At 36.7% G+C, this 16,888-nt stretch overlaps 1 protein-coding gene across 2 annotated transcripts in view; it reads left to right on the plus strand.

Moving 5' to 3' along the window:
- Nucleotides 1-16,888, plus strand: part of CPQ (carboxypeptidase Q) — a 313,593-nt gene that overhangs the window by 25,275 nt on the left and 271,430 nt on the right. Inside the window, exon 3 of one of the 2 annotated variants that reach the window (XM_011978678.1) lies at nucleotides 11,715-11,825. The exons of the other annotated variant lie outside the window; for it this stretch is intronic. The gene's annotated coding sequence lies outside the window, so the exon portion shown is untranslated. The remainder of the gene's footprint in view (nucleotides 1-11,714; nucleotides 11,826-16,888) is intronic. 2 annotated transcript variants of the gene reach the window in all.

A 16,888-nucleotide genomic window follows, 5' to 3' on the forward strand; every position in this document is an offset into this window, starting at 1 on the left:
CTGTAATCCCAGCACTTTGGGAGGCCGAGGTGGGTGGATCACCTGAGGTCGGGAGTTTGAGACCAGCCTGACCAACATGGAGAAACCCCATCTCTGCTAAAAATACAAAAGTTAGCTGGGCATGGTAGTGCATGCCTGTAGTCCCAGCTACTTGGGAGGCTGAGGCAGGAGAATTGCTTGAACCCAGGAGGCAGAGATTGTGGTGAGTTGAGATTATGCCATTGCACTCCAGCCTGGGCAACAAGAGCAAAACTCTGTCAAAACAAACAAACAAAAAAACTATGGAACAAACGTTAGGAAGGAAAGAAAGAACATGGCAAACAAATATATTGGTAAATACATTGACTTTTCTTTCCTCTTGAGTTTTCTTAATTATGTTTGACAGGTAAGGTGAAAATCATTACACTTTTGTATTGTTCTCATACTGCTATGAAGAATTACCAGAGACTGGGTAATTTATGAAGAAAAGAGGTTTAATTGACTCTGTTTCACGGGCTATACAGAAGCAAGACTGGGAGGCTGCAGGAAACTTACAATCATGGTGGAAGGTGAAGAAGAAGCAAGCACATCTTCATCATGGCAGAGCGGGAGAGAGAGAGTGAAGAAGGAAGTGCTACACACATTTAAACCATCACATCTTGTGAGAACTAACTTAATGTCACGAGAATAGCAAGGGAGAAATCCACCCCCATGATCCAGTCACCTCCCACTAGGCCCCTCCACTGACACTTAGGGATTACAATTCGACAAGAGATTTGGGTGGGGACACAGAGCCAAACCATATCAACTGTCTAATGTGATTGTAAATGTATATAGAGAAAATTATATTGTAAATGTAGAAGGGCAATGGGATGTAATAGGAGGTAAGGTCTCTATATTTCAAATATAGTAAAATGGTAAAATGATGACATTAGTAGACTTTGCTGTTATGTATATATGTCTAGTAGACTGTGGTGTTATGTATGTTACATTTGTATAATACTTAGTGACCACTAAAAAAGCCGTGCACAGAGATATATCTAAAATCCCTGTAGATAAAGCAAATTTCTAAAAGATGCTCAAGTAACCCACAGAAAGACAGGATGAAAAAAAACCTAGAGAAACAAAAAACAGAGAAGAAAAATAGAAAATAAGAAATAAAATGGTGGACAAGTTCTAATATATCAACAATTACATTAAGTGTTAATGGTGTAAATGTAACAATTTAAAACAGATTGCCAGAATTGATTGAAAAACATGATCCAACTCTATGCTATGTATGAGAAACTTACTTCATATATAAACATATAGGCAATTTGGAAAGGAGAGAAAAACATATGTAGTTGATTCTTGTTAATCATGGTAGTTCTGTATAACTGCTGTGAATGCTGAATTAGCAAATACTAAACTGCTGTTCCTAGGGGATACAGAGCTAGATTCCTGCAAGCCTCTGGCCACATTTTTCTCCACTGGCCAATGAATAATTTTATTTTGTGTGTTCTGTTTAGACACCTTACTGAGTATATATTATTGATTCATTAACTTTGAACATTGCCAAGAGCACTAGAACTCACATCTGAACGCTTATCGCACACACATGTTTTCTCTGTAAGGTACATCACAGCTTTCATTTGCTTAGGAACAATAGGCCTTTAGTACTATGCTTGAGGCCATTTTAAACAGTAAAATCACCAACAAAAGTACAAACATTTCAAAACTGTGGCACTAAATAAACTGTGAGAACAGTTGTTTACAGCCTGAGAGCTAAAACAAGAAGGCAAAATATTTACTTGTTTGACCTTGGCTAGGAACACGTATATGGAGTGACTCAATTTTTTTATTTTTTATTTTTTTAGCTGCACTGTCCTTGTGCACAAATGACTGCAAAAGCAATGCAAGTATGATTTTGGGGTTACAAATACATTTTAGTGAGTAGGCAAATTAGCAAATATGGAATCCACAAATAATGAGGATAGATGGTGTCATGCAAAGATCAATCAAAGGAAAGCAGATATATTAATATCAGATAAAGTAGACTTCAGATGAAAGAAAATTACCAGAGGCAGTAGACATTATCTAATGATAAAAGCCTTCCACTAATGTTTATAATAGCTTTATTTGTTATAGCCCAAATGGAAAGAATCCAGTTGTCCTTAAATTGATGAATGGTTAAACAAACTGTGATATATCCATACTATGGAATACTACTCAGCAGTAAAGAGGAAAAGACTATTTATATAGGCAATGACCTGGAAGAATCTTTAGGAAATTCTGCTGAGAAAAAAATCATAACGGTTATATACACATTTCTATTTATATAACATTCTTTAAATGATGGAATTATAGAAATGAATAACAAATTAGTGGTTGCCAGGATTTAGGGAGTTTGAGTGGGGGTGGGAGTAGAGGGATGCGTGTGAAAGAACAGCAGAATGGATCCTTGTGGTGATAGACATGCTCTATATCTTGACTGTCTCAATGGCAGTATCCTGCTTCTGATAAAGTACTGTAGTTTTGTAGGATGCTGCATTGGGGAAACTGGGGAAAGGTTACATAGAATCTCTCTGTATTCTTTCTTATAACTCAGTGTGAATCTACAATGATCCCAACATAAAAACTGTAATTTAAAAAACTTAGGGTATTTTACTGTAGCTCCTTTCCTTGTACTTGATAATCTTACGTCTTTTTGTCAACCAGTGATACACTGGTCTACAAATATTTATTTTGAATTCCTGCTTTTTTCTCAGCATTGTGGCTGGAACTATTAGGAATACAATTACAGAAGCTTAAGATTCAGAGTACTTATAAAAAAGTGTGCGTGTGTGTAAAGCATATGCAAGTATGTCTGAGAGAGTAAACATAATTCTCATCTTTCAAAATTTTAGTGTTCCACTGTAAATTGTAAAAGCTATAGTGTAAAGTAGCATTTGTAATCCAATTCAGCTCTTAACTTGCCAAGAATATCCTCTCAGGATGTGTTGCTTCACTACAGTACCAACCATTGTGTTGTCAAATCCATGTGAATTATGCAAAACAAAAGAAAAACAAATGGCCTACCTGAAGTTTGGCAGCTACAACAAGGAAATATCAATTTGAGGTTTATTGTAATACATTAAATTTGAACGAATATTCTTCCAAGTAATTCTAGTGCTTTGAATGAATGAAGGATCATTTGAAGAATCTGCAACTCATTTCTAAAAGATTAGGAAAAAAGAGAAAAGAACATAGTTGCCAACTTCTCCTTGGTTTGTATTTATGGAATATATGAAGGTTTAGCATTTTAGATTCTTTCCTAATTCTCAGTTAATTTACCTGTAGAATCTCTTTGAAGAACTACTTTTACATTTCTTTCATTTTGATGAGAAAGTTGAAAACTTGGGGCAACTAAAAAAAAGTGTTTAGCCTGAGTGATAGTTCATTAATATGATTTTTAGGGGCCTGGCAGAAACAATTAGATCCTATCAGGTCTCATGATTTAGAGGATTATTAAAGATTTAGGTGAAATACAGAAGTATTTCTCCTTTGATAGAATCAGATAATTATCTCTCTGTGCAATGTCCAACACCAGCTTTCTATGTAATAAAAGTAAACTATGAAAACATAAAGGAGGCAAAAATAAAAAAAGCTTCATGGGGTTCTTAAACCATCTGTGAAAGTTGTTATTTTAGAGATCATAAAGTAGGTAGTAAGCAAATACTTTGTTCCTTGACAGGGCTACCCCATTGTACCACTCCAAAACCATGGGAATGGTGTCCTGTGAGGTTGTATAGTACATAGTCAGCCAGGTTCTGTGCAGCAGCCCTGGGACCTGCCATATACTCAACACTATTCTAGGTACTGGGGATATAACAGTGAACAGAACAGAAGAGAAATATTCCTGCTGTGATGGAATTTCCATTCTAGACTGGAAATTGAGACAATGAGCCAAATGGATAAATTAATTTTATAGCATGCTTGGAGGTGGCATATTCTATGCAAAAAATAAAGCAAAGGAGTTGGAAAACGATTGCTAGGATTGGGGAGTTGTTTCAGTTTTAAATAGGTTGGTCAGATCACTTGAGTGCAGGAGTTCGAGACCAGCCTGGCCAAGATGGCAAAACCCCATCTCTACTAAAAATACAAAAATTAGCTGGGCTTGGTGGTGCGTGACTGTAATCCTAGATACTCTGGAGGCTGAGGCATGAAAATTCCTTGAACTTGGGAGGCGGAGGCTGCAGTGAGCTGAGATCACATCACTTTACTCCAGCCTGGAAGACAGAGCAAGACTCTGTCTCAATTAAAAAAAAAAGAGGGCGATGGGGGGAGGGTGGTGATCAAGGAGTGCTTCTTTGAGAAGTCAATGTTGTTTCTTTAAAAATTTTTTTTAAATATTAGATTCGGGGGGTACATGTGTGGGTTTGTTACATACATATAGTGTTTAACGGTGAGGTTTGAGCTTCAAGCATAACCATCACCCAAATAGCGAAGATTTTCAACAAAGATGAAGGTGTACTTTCACTCTGGGTAAGAGTGTGCGGGGCAGAAGGAACAGTTAGTACCAAGGTACTAAGATCAGAATATTGCCCTTCAGCAAAGAGGCCAGAGTGACTGGAGCAGAGGAGGGGAGTGGTAGATGTTACCAGTGGAGAGTCTTGACTAGGAGTTATCCAGGTTGTTGGCATTTTGAACAAAGAATTGGAAAAAACACACACAAAGCAATGAAAGAATGCAGCAACAGAAGCACAGATTTATTGACATGAAAGTACACTCCACAGAATGACAGCAGACTTCAGCAAGCAGCTCGAGAGAAGTGGTTACAGAATTTTCTGGGGTAATGCCATCTGGAGGTTTCCCATTGGTTACTCAGTTACATCCTACATAAATGAAGTAGTGGCCCATGACCAGTCTGATTGGTCACCATTCATGATCAATCAGAGGCTGAAGTGTTTACAAAGTTACACCCCTATGCAAATGAAGACTAGGCCCATGACCAGCCTGATTGGTGGTGGGAGGGGACAAATCAGAGGTACTTTCCATTTTTCATCTGAGGGCAGAAGGTGGGTGTTGCAAAGGGAGTAGTAGCCTCTGATACTTTTGTTACATGGCGGTGGAAAGTTGGGGTTTTCCTTCTGATTTAGTTCTAGGAAGTCAGCGTGAATTGGCCTTAGGGTCCCTGCCTCCTGACCCTATTCTCCTGCCTCAGTAGAGATGAGGTCTGAACATAAGACGGTACTTGTGGGACATCCATAAGACTTCAGCTTTTACTCTGAGCAAGATAGGGTGCAATTTGAGGGCTCTAAGCTGGGAGGTGACATTAGCTGACTAGATAGCTGTGGGTGGTATGAACACTATATTGTCTGGCTAGTTGGGAAGTGGCTCAAATATCGTATCGAATAAATCCCAATAAAATGCTAAAGTTAGAGCTGTAACTGAGGAAAATGATGGTTAGAAAAGAGAAATAAAAAACAAACCCGTGACAAGACTTTTCTATTGCTTTTAAGAAAGTGGAGGTGGAGGAGTGGGGGATATTGTCTTGTAATAAAAACTTAGTCTTATTTCTAAAAAGTAATTGTTCAACTAGAAGCAGCAAAACTAATCATAGGGAGTCTGTTTTAGTAGATAATGCAGTGTGTCAGCCATTTTTAGGGTATCTCAAAATTTTCAACGTTGGCAAGATACCCAAAGCTGACATTACAGCATGGATTCTTCCCAGTGGAAAACCAAGTTGGACACAAAGTTCTGAAGAAGAAAGGAGTCTGAGAAATAGAAAGAACTGAGATGCATGTATTTCCTGAACATTTTCCCCCCTGTCCTTAATGATGTTCTGGTTGAAACACTTTTGTGGGTTTATTGAGACTGATAAATACACTCATTTACATCTCATTAATGTCAAATTGATGTGGCTCAATAGTATAGTTTGGTAGTCTCTAATATGTGAGACTTCATGACTTAAGTAAACTTTTCTATTACTCTGAATTAGTGTCAACAAGGGCATAGGTTTTTTAAAGAAATGCTTGTAGAGACTTTAAAATAATGAAAAATATTCAACACACCTGGCTAAGAATGATTGTATTACATTCCTGTTTCTTTAGATAAAGGTCTGTCAGCACATCCATTACAGGCACATCTTTTCAGGTTGAAACTTGGCATAGCAGTTCTAAAGAGGAAAGAGATTCAAACAAAACGTGAACAAAATGTTTCTTTTGTTTGAAGAAGACATTCTTTCATACCCTGATGCAGCTACATCCCATAAAACTTTGAGGAATCTTATTTTCGTTTTGTTTTTGGTAAAATAAGAAGCGCCTTTGAAAAACAGTTTGTCTTTGGACCCGAAGGTAAATAAAAACCTTTTGATGTTTGGCAACAGATTTGCTTAAGAACAAAAATGATTTGAAGGGCTTTTTAGAATGAGTTAGTGTTATCTATTTTTATTTTCTCAGGCAGACCATAATCACAATGAAAACTGAAACACTGATACCCTTAAGGGCTAAATTTATCTTGCCTGTCCCTGGAACAAAGCAAGAATATCCACAAACATGACATCCTCTTTGGAAGAATAGACACTAAGTGCATATTTGTTAAGAATTGAGAAGATGCATAAGTCAGAGAAAAGAAGTTATATTTAAAAAAGCTTTACAAATTTTAGTTTTTGAGGTAATATGTACAAGTGGAACACAACTCAAAAAGAGTATGTGGTGAAATGTAAGTTTCCTTCTTCCTCCTTGCTCTAAGCCGCCACTGGGTTACCCTCCACAGAGACAACCACTGTTATCAGTGTCTTATGTATTGTTTAAGAGAGCATATTCTTTTTTCTTTTTAGTTAATTGGTAGCTTTACATTTTGTTCTGCACCTTGCTTTGTTCTCTTGACATTTCATTTTGGAGTTGTTCAATATTTGTATGTAGAGAGCTACTTCTACTTCATTCTTTTTAATTAGCTTCATGTTCTAACTGGTGTGTTACATATACCAATATACATAGATGTACCATGATTTACTTAGTTTACTATACATAAACATTTAGATTATTCCTAACTTTTCCTATTACAAACAGTATAACACAACATCCTTGTACACAGATCATTTTGTGTGAGTGTATCTGCAGGATAATTTCTAGAAGAGGAATATTTATGTTAAAAGTGTATGCATGTATGTAGACTGTTCTCCATAGAAATTGTACACTCCCAGCAGCAGTATGGAAGTGTGCCTATTTCTCCATTCCCTTTCCACCACAATGTATATCAAACACTTAGCAGTCTGACTGAGGGGAAGGGCACCCTGTTTTAGTTTGTGTTTTTATCATGAGTGATGTTGAGCATCTTTTTATAAGTTTAAGAATCATTTGTATTTTCTATGAACTCTTTATATATTTTGCTCCTTTTAGAAAGTATTATTGATTTGTGAAAACTCTTTTTCAAAATAAATGTTTTCTCAACAACATACACTAGTGCATTTTTGGTGTATGTAAGTTCCAGTTGGCTTTTTATCATACCAAAAATGTTTACTTTTTTCCTATTTTTATTGATTAATAATAATTGTACATACTTATGGAGTACATGTGATATTTTGATACATGCATACAATGTGTGACAATCAAATTGGGATATTTAGGATATCTATCACCTCAAACATTTATCATTTCTTTGCTTAGGGAACATTTCAGGTCTTTTAGCAATTTTGAAATTTTCTTTATCCATTCTTCTGTTGATAGACACTTAGGTTGATTGCTTATCTTGGTTATTGTGAATAGTGCTAAATAAACATGAAAATGTAGGTATCCCTTCGATATACTGATTTCTTTTTTTTTTTGTATTTGCTTATTGAAAAATAATTAATTTTTATTTCAATAGTTTTTGGGGTGCAGGTGGTGTTTAGTTACATGGATAGACTGTTTAGTGGTGGTTTCTGAGATTTTGGTGCACCCATCACCCAAGCAGTGTACACTGTACCCAATATGTAGTCTTTTATCCCTCATTCCCTTTCCAACCTTTCCCACTGAGTCCCCAAAGTCCAATATATCATTCTTATGCCTTTGCATCCTCATAGCTTAACTCCCACTTATAAGTGAGGACAACAATACTGGTTTTCCATTCCTGAGTTATTTCACTTAGAATAAAGGCCTCCATCTCCATCTAAGTTGCTGCAAAAGACATGATTTTGTTCATTTTTATGGCTGAGTAGTATTCCATGGTCTATATCTACCACATTTTCTTTATTTACTCATTGTTTGATGGGCACTTAGGTTGGTTCCATATCTTTGCAATTGCAAATTGTACTGCTGTAAACATGCATATGCATGTGTCTTTTTCCTATAATGACTTCTTTTCCTGTTGGTAGATATTCAGTAGTGGGATTGCTGGATCAAATGGTATTTCTACTTTTTTTCTTTAAGGAATCTCCATACTCTTTTCCATAGTGGTGGTACCCGTTTACATTCCCACCAGCAGTTGTAAAAATGTTCCCTTTTCACCACATGTACACCAACATTTATTGTCCTTTGACTTTAATTATGGCCATTCTTGCAGGAGTAAAGTGGTATCTCATTGTGGTTTTGATTTGCATTTCCCTGATCATTAGTGATGTTGAGCATTTTTTTCATATGCTTGGTGGCTGTTTGTATACCTTCTTTTGAAAATTGTCTATATGTCCTTTGCCCACTTTTTGATGGGATTTGTTTTTTTCTTGATAATTTGTTTGAGTTCCTTTTAGATTCTGTATATTAGTCCTTTGTCAGATGCATAGTTTGTCAATATTTTCTCCCATTCTGTGGATTGTCTGTTTACTCTGCTGATTATTTCTTTTGCTGTGCAGAAGCTTTTTAGTTTAATTAATTTATTTTTTTAGTTTATTTATTTTTGTTTTTGTTATATTTGCTTTTGCAGTCTTAGTCATGAACTCTTTGCCTAAGCCAATGTCTAGAATAAGTTTTCCAATGTTATCTTCTATAATTTTTATGGTTTCAGGTCTTAGGTTTAAGTTTTTGATCCATTTGAGGTGATTTTTATATAATATGAGAGATGAGAATCCAGTTTCTTTCTTCTACCTGTGACTTGCCAGTTTTCTCAGCCCCATTTGTTGAATAGGGTGCCCTTTCCCCAATTTATATTTTTGTATGCTTTGTTGAGGATCAGTACTTACTTACTATATTTGGCTTTCTTTCTGGGTTCTCTATTCTCTTCCATTGGTCTACATGCCTATTTTTATACTGCTACCCTGCTGTTTTGGTAAATATAGCCTTGTAGGATAATTTGAAGTTGGGTAATATGATGCTTCCAGATTTGTTCTTTTTGCTTAATTGCGTTAGCTATGCGACCCCTTTTTTGGTTCCATGTGTATTTTAGGAGTATTTTTTTTTCTAATTCTTTGAAGAATGATGATGGTATGTAGATGGGAATTGCATTGAATCCATATTTGCTTTGGGCAGTATGGTCGTTTTCACAATATTGGTTCCACCTATCCATGAGCATGGGATGTGTTTTTATTTGTTTGTGTCATCTATGATTTCTTTCATCAGTGTTTTGCAGTTTGCCTTGCAGAGATCTTTTACCTCTTTTGTTGATATACTGATTTCCTTTCCTTTGGATAAACACCAATAGTGGATTGCTGGAGTGTATAGTAGTTATAATTTTAGCTTTTTGAGAAAGCTCTGTAATGTGTTTTATCATGGCTGCACTAATTTAGATTCCTACCAACGGTATATAAGAGTTTCCTTTTCTTTGCATCCTTGCCAGCATTTGTTATTTTATGTCATTTTGAAAATAGCCATTGCAACTAGGGTGAGCTATGTCATTGTGGCTTTTATTTGCATTTCTCTCATGATTAGTGATGTGAAGCATTTTTTCATATACGTGTTTCCTACTTGTATATCTTATTTTAAGAAATATATTTCCAGACCCTTTGCCCACTTTTTAATGAGATTATTTGGGCTTTTTTTTTTTTTTTTTTTTTTTTTTTTTTTTTTTTTTTACAGCCACAGGAAAACTTAAAGCCAGTCCCTACAGAGTGTTGTAGATGCTTTTGATCAGATGAATAAAATTTCCTTATATTTCTATTTTTCTGAGAGTTTTTTGGCTTTTTTTTTTTTTTTTTTTTAGCTGTTGAGTTGTTTGATTTTCTGGTATATTCTGGATATTAGTTCCTTGTTGGATAAATAGTCTGCAAGTATTTTTTCTCGTACTACAGGTTGTCTCTTCATTCTGTTGATTGTTTTCTTTGTTCTACAGAAGATGTTTAGTTTACTATGACCCCATTTGTCTATTTTTGTTTTTGTTGCCTGTTTTTGAAGTCTTAGCCATAAAAATCTAATGTCCTGAATTGTTTCTCCTATGTATTCTTCTAGTAGGTTTATACTTTTGGGTCTTATGTTTTAGCATTTAATCCATTTTGAGTTGATTTTTGTATATGTAATAGGGGTCTAGTCTCATTCTTCTGCATGGATATTCAGTTTTCCCATTTGTTGAAGAACTGAATGCTTTTTCTGTGTCTACTGAGATGATCATATGGTTTTTGTCTCTCATTCTGTTGATGTGATGTATCATATTTATTGTTAGTGTTGAACCATCCTTGTATCCCTGGGATAAATTCCACTTGATTATGGCGTATTGTCTTAATGTGTTGTTGAATTTGGTTTGCTAGTATTTTGTTGAGAATTTTTGCATCTGTGTTCATCGGGGATATTGGCTTTTAGTTTTCTTTTTATTTTTTAGTGTGTCCTTGTCTTGTTTTGGTTTCAGGGTAATTTTGGCCTCGTAGAATGAATTAGAAATAATTCCCTCTTCTTCAAATTTTTTGAATAGTTTGAGAATAATTTTTGTTAGTTCTTCTTCATGAGTTTAGTAGAATTCAGCAGTAAAGCCATCTGCTCCTTGTCTTTTCTTAGCTTGGGACATTTTATTAATGATTAATTATTACTAATTTTTATTCTGCTCAGACTTTCTGTTTCTTCCTGGCTCATTCTTGGTAGGTTTTATGTGACCAGGAGTTTATCCATTTTCTCTAAGTTTTTCAATTTGTTAAAGTATAGCTGTTTATAATAGTCTCTAGTGACTCTTTGTATTTCTGTGGTATCGGTTGTAATGTCTTCTTTTTGTTGTTTGTTTCTGATTTTATTTACTTGAATCTTTTCTTTCCTGTTCTTGGTTACTATAGCTAGCAGTTTGTCAATTTTACTTATATTTTCAAAAACCAACTTTTCATTTCATTGATCTTTTGTACTTTTTCAAGTCTCAATTTCCTTTAGTTTGGCTCTAATGTTATTATGTCTTTCCTTCTGTTAATATTAGGTTTGATGTGTTCTTGCTTTTCTAGTTCCCTGACATACATCATTAAGTTATTTATTTGAAATCTTGCTACTTTTTTGAGGTAGGCATTTATTGCTATAAAATTCCCTGTTAGCACTGCTTTTGCTGTATCCCATAGGTTCTGGTATGTTGTATTCACATTTTCACTTGTTTCAAGAAATATTTTAATTTCCTTCTTTATTTCCTCATTGATGGAATACTCATTCAGGGGCTTGTGGTTTAACCTTCATGTATTTGCACAGTTTCCAAAGTTCCTCTTGTTACTGATTTATAGTTTTAGTTCATTGCTGAAATTCCCAACTGATATGGTTTAGCTGTGTCCACACCCAAATATCATCTTGAATTCACATGTGTTGTGGGACTCAGTGGGAGGTAATTGAATCATGGGGGCTTGTCTTTCGCATGCTATTCTCATGATAGTGAATAAGTCTCATGGGATCTTATGTTTTTAAAAATAGGAGTTTCCCTACACAAGCTCTCTCTCTTTGCCTGCTGCCATCTGTGTAAGACATGACTTGCTCCTCCTTCCCTTCTACCATTATTATGAGGCCTCCCAGCCCTGTGTAACTGTAAGTCCATTAAAACTCTTTCTTTTGTAAATTTTTTCCAGTCTTGGGTATATCCTTATCAGCAACATGAAAATGGATTAATACAGTAAATTGGTACTGGGAGTGGGGTGCTGCTGAAAAGATACACCAAGATGTGGAAGCAACTTTGGGACTGGGTAACATGCGGAGGTTGGAACAGTTTAGAGGGCTCAGAAGAAGATAGGAAAATGTGGGAAAGTGTGGAACTCCCTAGAGACTTGTTGAATAGCCTTGACCAAAATGCTGAGAATGATATGGACAATGAAATCCAGACTGAGGTGGTCTTGGATGGAGATGAGGAACTTGTTGGGAACTGAAGCAAAGGTGACTCTTGTTATGTTTTAGAAAAGACACTGGTGGCATTTTGCCCCTGCCCTAGAGATTTGTAGAACTTTGAACTTGAGAGAGATGACTTAGGGTATCTGGCAGAAGAAATTTCTAATCAGCAAAACATTCAAGAAGTGACTTGAGTGCTGTTAAAGGCATTCAGTTTTAAAAGGGAAACAGCATAAAAGTTTGGAAATTTTGCAGCCTGACAATGCAATAGGAAAGAAAATCTCATTTTCTGAGAAGAAATTCAAGCTGGTTGTAGAAATTTACATGAGTAATGAGGATTCTATTGTTAATCCCCAATACAATGGAGAAAATGACTCCAGGGCATGTCAGAGGTCTTCATGGCAGCCCCTCCCATCACAGGACCACAGTCCTAGGTGGAAAAGATGGTTTTTTTGGCCAGGCCCAGGGTCCCCTGCTCTGTGCAGCCTAGGGACTTGGTACCCTCCATTCCAGTGGCTCCAACCATGGCTAAAACGGGCCAAGGTACAGCTTGGACTCTTGCTTCAGAGGTTGGGAGCCCCAAGCCTTGGCAGCTTGCACATAGTGTTGGGTCTGTAGGTACACATAAGTCAAGAACTGAGGTTTGGGAACCTTCTGCCTACATTTCAGAGGATGTATGGAAATGCCTGGCTGCCCAGGCAGAAGTTTGATGCAGGGGTGAGGCTCTCATGGAAAACTCCTGCCATGGCAGTGCAGAAGAGAAATGTGGGGTCGGAGCCCCAACACAAAAACCATACTGCAGCATTGCCTAGTGGAGCTGTGAGAAGAGGACCACTGTCCTCCAGAATGATAGATCCACTGACAGCTTGCACCATGCACCTGGAAAAGCTGCAGATACTCAATGCCAACCCATGAAAGCAGCCAGGAGTGGGGCTATACCCTGCAAAGCCACAGGGGTGGAGCTTTCCAAGGCTGTGGGAGCCCACTTCTTACATCGGCGTGAGACATGGATGTGAGATATGGAGTCAAAGGGGACCATTTTGGAAAGCCCTGCTGGATTTCGGACTTGCATGGGGCTTGCAGCTTCTTTGTTTTGGCCAGTGTCTCCCATTTGGAATGACTGTATTTACCCAATGCTTGTACCCCCATTGTACCTAGGAAGTAACTAACTTGCTTTTGATTTTACAGGCTCATAGGTGAAAGGGATTTGCCTTCACTAAGATGAGACTTTGGACTATGAAATTTTGGGTAAATGCTGAAATGAGTTAAGATTTTGGGGAACTGTTGGGAAGGCGTGATTTGTTTTGAAATATGAGGACATGAGATTTGGGAGGGGCCACGGCAGAATGATATGGTTTGGCTGTGTTCCCCACCGAAATCTCATGTTGAACTCCCATGTGTTGTTGGGGGGACCCAGTGGGAGGTAACTGAATCATGGGAGTGGATCTTTCTTGTGCCATTCTCATGATAGTGAGTAAGTCTCACTTACTCATTCATGATAGTGAGTAAGATCTGATGGTTTTAAAAAGAGAAGTTTCCCTATACAAGCTATCTTTCTTTGCCTGCTGCCATCCACATAAAACATGATTTGCTTCTCCTTGCCTTCCACCATGATTGTGAGGCTTCCCAGCCATGTGGAACTGTAAGGTCTTTAAGCATCTTTCTTTTGTAAGTTGCCTGGTCTTGGGTATGTCTTTATCAGCAGCACGAAAATGGACTAATACACCAACTATTGTTGTACTGGAGTCTGTCTCTCCCTTTATATCTGATATACTTGTTTTATATATCTAGGTGCTCTGCTGTTGGGCGCATGTATGTTTGGAATTGTTATATTCTCTTTCTAAATTGATCCCTTCATCATTATATAATGACTTTCTTTGTCTCTTTTTACAGGTTTTAACTTAAAGTCTGTTTTATCTGATATAAATATTGCCATTCCTGCTTGCTTTTGGTTTTGTTTGCATGGAATATATTTTTCCATCCCTTTACTTTCATTCTATATGTGTCCTTACAGATGAGATGAATTTCTTGGAGACAGCATAAAGTGGGGTTAGGCTTTTTTTATCCATTCAGCTTGATTATATCTTTTAAGTGAAGACTTTAATCTGTTTACATTCAAGGTTATTCTTGATAAATAAGGAAATATTTCTGTCACTTTGTAATATGATTTTTGATTGTTTTATATATCATTTGTCCCTTTGTTCCTTTGTTATTTTTTTTTTTTTTACCATTGTGGTTTAGTGGTTTTCTTTAGTGGTAATGTTTCACTCCTTTTCTTTCTCATTTGTGCATCTTACTTTTATGCTTTCATGTGTTTTTATGATGGTAGAGATAATCTGTTTACTTTCAGATGTAGGATTCTGTTAAGTATTTCCTGCAAGGCTGATCTAGTGGTGATGAATTCCCTATTTTGGTTGTCTGGGAAATACTTTATTTCTTTCATTTCTGAAGGACAAATTTGCTAGGTATAGTATTCTTAGATGGCAGGGTTTTTTCTTTTGGCACTTTGAATATATCATCCCATTCTCTTCTGGACTGTAATTTTTTGCTGAGAAATTTACTATTAGTCTGATTAGGATCCCCTTATATATGACTTGCCACTTTTCTCTTTCTGTTTTTAGAATTCTCTCTTTATCTTTGGCTTTTGGCAGTTTGATTATAATGTAATTTAGAGAAAACCTTTTTGGGTCATGTCTATTTGTGAATTTTTGTGCTTCTTGTATCTGGAAGCCTAAATCTCTTGCAAGATTTGGGGAGTTTTTAAATATTATTCTGTTAAACAGGTTTTCTATGCTGTTACCTATCTGTTGCCCTTCTGAAACTCCCAGAATTAGAATTTTGTTCATTTTATGATGTCCTATATATTATCTAGGCTTTCTTAATTCTTTTAAATCCATTTTTCTATTTTTTTCTTTTCTCTTTTGTCTATTAAAAAAAAGCCTGTCTTCATGTTCAGCACTTCTTTTCTCTGCTTGGTGTACTGTGTTGTAGAAGCTCTTGATTGTATTTTTTATTTCATTTATTGAATTCATCAGTTCCAGGCCTTTGGTTTTGTTCTCTTTGGATATCTGTCTCTGGTATTTATCATTCAGCTCATGAATTATTTTTGATTTCTCTGTATTATTTATCTGTGTTCTCTTGTATCTCACTGTGTTTCTGTAATATTATTGTCTGGAATTATTTTTTAGGCATTTTATAAATGTCCTTTACTTTGGGATGTCTTACTGGGTAATTATTGTGTTTCTTTTGAGGTGTCATGTTTCTTTGCTTTTTGTGTTTTTTGTGTGCTTACTTTGATTTCAGTGTATCTGACATAACAATTGCTTCTGATTTTATGCATTAGCTTTCATGGAGAAAGACTTTTTCCTATCGATAATCTATAGTGTTCGTTGGGTAAAGTGCTTTGGTTTTGATTCTGGTTGGGCACGGTAGTATAGTCTGTATGATTTCTTTGGCTGTAATTAGCATCAGTGTTGTCTCCAAGTTCCTCAGTGGCTTAGACTGCAGTTGTTAATAGAAGTTGTGGTGAGGCTTTGCTGGAGATGGGCATGCCATGCAGGCTGGTCCTTGGGTACCAGTGGTGTCAGTGGCAGGTGAAGCATGCCTGTCCTCAAGTCCCAGATGGTGGATGCAGGTATTAACTGTGGTAGGTAGGGTGGGGACTGATCCTTAGACCCCCAGGCAGTACGATCCAGTGCAGGCAATCATGGTGGTGGGTGGGGTTGGCTTGTCCTCAGGCCCCAGATGAGGTACTTGGGTGCCATCAGTGGTGGCAGTAGATGGGGTGGCCCTGCTTTCAGGTCCCTGGATGGAACATGTGGGTGCCAGTGGCAGCAAGATGGATGGGTTGATTTCCAGGTTCTTGGATTATGTGCACAGGTACCAGCACCAGGTAAAGTGAGCCTGTCCTCAGGCCCCCTGATAGTGTGGGTAAGTACCAGCATCAGCAGGTGGGGCAGATTGATTTAAGAGTTAGTTCAGTGTTGGCCAGGCATGGTGGCACATGCCGGTATCCCAGCACTGTGGGAGGCTGAGGTGGGTGTATCAAGAGGTCTGGAGTTCAAGAACAGCCTGGTCAACATGGTGAAAGTCCATCTCTACTAAAAAAAAAAATACAAAAATTAGCCAGGCTTGGTGGTGCTTACCTGTAATCCTAGCTACTTGGGAGGCTGAGGCAGAAGAATCACTTGAACTAGGGAGGCGGAGGTTGCAGTGAGCCGAGATCGTGCTGCTGCACTCCAGTCTGGGTGATAAAGTGAAACTCCATCTCAAAAACAAACAAACAAAAAACAAAAAAACCCTAAAAAACAGAGTTAGTTCAGTGTTTTATGATTTATAAGTATTTTCTTAATTTTCTAGGCATTTGTGTTTTGATTTTTTGTTATGAAAAGCTTTTTATTTCTATTTTTATTAGTCAAATTTATCAATTTTACTGGGTTCTGAGTTTTTTGACAGAATTAGAAAATCTTCATTGCTCTAAGATCTTTTTTATAAACCATCTCATATTTTAATAGTACTTTAAGGGTTCTTATGTTTAAATCTTTAATCTGTCTCAGATTTATTTTGGTGTAAGGTGTGTTGCATATATCTAGCTTAATTTTTCTTCATTTAGTTATCAAGGTTTTTTGTTTTTATATCACTTTTTAAAGTTCATTTTTTCCCATGGGATTTAAATTTACTTATCACATTAAAAATTTCTAACTATATTTGGGTCTATTTCTGGGTTCTCTGTTCTGTTTCATTGATCTATTTTTCCGTTTACAAACCAG

This window comes from Mandrillus leucophaeus, unplaced genomic scaffold (genome assembly GCF_000951045.1).
Source record: "Mandrillus leucophaeus isolate KB7577 unplaced genomic scaffold, Mleu.le_1.0 Scaffold198, whole genome shotgun sequence".
Classification (NCBI taxonomy): Eukaryota; Metazoa; Chordata; class Mammalia; order Primates; family Cercopithecidae; genus Mandrillus; species Mandrillus leucophaeus.